We start from the raw sequence: 3577 nt of genomic DNA, 5'->3' as shown, positions 1-3577 counted from the left end.
TGGGGCCCCTTCCTGCTTCTGCCTGCAGCAGGATCCTACAGCTGGCAGGACACCTGGGGCTACTGGTAATGGGCTGGCTTGCCCCTGGAGCAGCCTGCAAAGGCAGCAGGAGGGTGATTTGAGTTTGCTGGTGGCTGGAGAAGGTGGCAGGGATGGTGCATGGGGCACTGGAAACCCGAGTGGGCTGCTTGCTGGTCAGATGCTTCCGCAGCCTGGAGGTACCTGATCCAAAAACTTCCCTGAGCCTGCCCAGGCTTCTAGCACCTTGTACACCATCCTTGACACCTTCTTTGGCTGCCAGCACACCCAGCCACCTTCCTGCTACCTTCCCACACTGCTGCAGAGGCAACTGGGTGTGCTGGCAGCTGAAGAAGGTGGTGGGGATGGTGCATGGGGTGCTGGAAGCCTGGATGGGATAAGGTAAGTGCTGGATTGGGTGCCTCCGATCTGGGGCAGCACCTGGCCAGCTAGCAGCCCACGTGGGCAGCCCCATGCCCTGTGCACTGTCTCTGCTGCCTTCTCCAGCTGTTTTCCTGCCGCCTTCCTGCACTGCTCCAGGGGCAAGCCAGCCTGTTCCCAGGCAGCACCTACACTGAAGGCAGAAGCAGTGAGGAGCCCAACTTTTTTTTTTTTTTTTGGAGGGAGCCTGCCTGCCTCTCCTGTAGAGGGGGGGTGTGTGTGTGTGTGTGTGTTTTGGGGGGGGGGTGGCATTAGCTGCTGGTGTGCCAAGGGACCTCTGAGCTGTAGGGAGCCCTGGTCCTTCCCTCCACGGTAGCAGTGCCCCATAGGGCTGCCTAGTGGGCTGCTAGCAGGCTGGTTGCCTGAGCTCAGGGTCAGGTAAGAGTTGGATCAAGCCAGGTGCTGCCTCCGAGCTAGGATAGCATACAGCCTGGTAGCAACCCCAATGGGCATGCTCCAGCTCTGACCAAAAAAACCCAAGGATTGGGCCCCTTGCCATAACGTGAAGGAAAAATTGGAATGGCTTAGGCCTCGGGGTTTTATTCTATGCAGCACTGTTTCCATTTCGGGGGTATAGAATAAAACCCCAAGGACTAATCCCTGTTATGTGTACAAATGCCCTTGGAACCAAAAATTTCAAGCTTTGCCTTCTCATCAGCTGTGCAAGAAAAGCAAGCTTAATGCTTTCCAAAAAGAGCCAGGGCTGTTAGCCTGGCTCTGGGTCCTCCCCCTTTTCCATGTTGTCTTGGTACAAAAATAAAGCTCTTATGACTAAACTGAGACCTTAACATCTCTTTGAAAGCAAAGCTCAGGACCTAGTAATGGACAGAAGAAGTGTTGTCTGAACTCTGTGTTCTCAAGGGAATTCTGTGCTTGTGTCTTCTCACTAGAGCTGGAGGCTTGGCAGGGACCTAGCTCAGGCCAGCATAGTTGCTTCTGTTTTCACTCCTTTGTTAATGAAATACTAGGATTTAGATGTGTGCAGGGTGGGGGGAAGAGGGGGGCAATGCCTCCTAATACACTTAACAACTCTTTTGATTGACTGGGGAAAAGAGGCTTTGTCAAAACTGGAAGAAAAATAGTCTAGAACGATTACAAAACGAGCCTAATTTGAATATGGATTCTTTTGGAGGGAAAACGCATGTCTTGGGGTGGGAAGAAGGGAAGAGTTTCTTATATTTTATATTGGTTTAGTTTCAAAATCAAGTGTCTCTTCTTAGTTAAGTTGACCATAAAGAAATCTGGGCCACTGCCCCCCACCCCCTCCTCCCCAGCCTGCACCCTTACAGGTCAGTGGGGGCAGGGTGGCATGCGAGGCAGGCAGAGATGCCAGCACGCCTGCCTGCAAACTGCTTTGTGCTACTCCAACTCCCAGCCAGACAGGGCCCCACGCTGCTGCACTTCCAGGACGCGCATTATAATTCTCAACAGCCAGCTGGGACTGACTTCTGAAATCTGGGATTGTCCTGGCTAAATTAGGATGGTCACCCTACTCTGTTATGTTAAAAAATCAGATGTCTCTGCCTAGGAAAAAATAGACTCCAGTTTTTCCTATTTAAACTCATTCCTCCCTGTTCTTTGCTGTTTCCAGGAATGATAGCGGATTGTCTAAGCACACAAGTGTTTGAAACCCAGCTCTGTTTGAGGTGGGTGATGATAGCAATGACTGCAGCAATCTGTATGGATACTTTCCCACCTCTTTGCTTCTTTTTACTGTAATGCTTGTTCTGCATATCCTGCCCATTTAGTCTCACTGGACTATATCTAGCAAGTCAGTTAATCAATCCCTGACCCCTGCCCTGCTAGTGAGAGTGACTGCCCCAGTTCTGAGGATGAGGACTACCATAATTGATGGCATGGCTCCATTTCTGTCCTTTCCCTCTTCCCCCTGCTCCCCAAGGAGGGAGGAATTCCTATTCTAACCAGTAGGGGTTGCTGTTGAACAAGTCATTGCTATGTATAGCCTCCCATCCTAGCTAAGCCCTGATACATGTTTCTATTAAACTGCTTTATTTAGGGTTCCTCAGTCTTTGCTGCTCAGCCCAGGATTCCCCATCATCATTCACCAGGGCAGAAAAAAGCATGATGCTAGTTGGAAATCAGCGCTGTGGGAAATCAAGTGAAGAGGGGGATGGTAGATGGCCCTTGCATATTTACCTAGCCTAAAAGTGCATTGTGTGTGGTGAGACAGAGGTAGGAAGGATGCAGGGAAATGTTTCTGGGTGGCACAGCTACTTTTGGGTTCCTACAGTAGTGGCATAAAGCCAGCATGTCCCCCATCATTAAAGGCCTGGTAGGACACCAGCCTGTATATTAATGCCTAACCCAACACCAAGTGGGCAATGGGTGCTCATGGCTTGGGGGCGTTAGCTGAGGGAAGGGTAGATGCTGAAGCATTGTTGCAGTGAGCTAGGCAGGACAGACGAGACGTGATCAAATCTTGGGTCAGGGCTAAGAGAAGTATATGAGAGCAAGGCAGATGGCTTCCAGGAATGTCTGGTGTTTGTGGTAATCCCCCTCCATCTTCCCTCATTGAGGACTGAAGGGTCTTCTCTATTTCTAGCACAGACATGTTGATCTATTGCCCCTCTCACTGTTTGTGTGTTCTTCTGCCTTCCTCCAGAGTTGCTGATCCCCGCACTCGCCTTATGTCCTCCTCTCCCATTTCTTTGAAGTTGCCTAAACCCACAGACCGTTCATCTTTTCTTCAGATGACCTCCCTTGCCCCTGAGATCTTAGCCACCTAGGTGCAGCTTTAGCAAATGAGGGGCCCTGAGCAAAAATCGTCATAGAGTATCTATGGGAGAGAAATTACATGCAAACTGTAGAAGAAAAGGAAAAACAACAAAAGCTATGGGGGAGGGGGGGGAAAAATCCATCCACACAATGTTTTGTTACTAAATAAAAAAAAAAAAAAAAAAAGAGAGCCTTTTTCTTTACATGTTGGAAATGTGCCCTTTAAATATTAGTGGGGAAAAATATATAACATAATTTAGACTCTATATGGAATTTAGTATTATGCCTACAACATGAAGAAGTAAATTATAATTGTATAAAGACAAGTGAACCAAGTTATCTTTTGCTTACCCTTTTGAAGTTAATCAAGAGCAAACCTTTA

This window comes from Alligator sinensis, unplaced genomic scaffold (genome assembly GCF_000455745.1).
Source record: "Alligator sinensis unplaced genomic scaffold, ASM45574v1 scaffold437_1, whole genome shotgun sequence".
Taxonomy (NCBI): domain Eukaryota; kingdom Metazoa; phylum Chordata; order Crocodylia; family Alligatoridae; genus Alligator; species Alligator sinensis.
The sequence above is the reverse complement of the archived record's forward strand: the minus strand, read 5'-3'. Positions refer to the sequence as shown.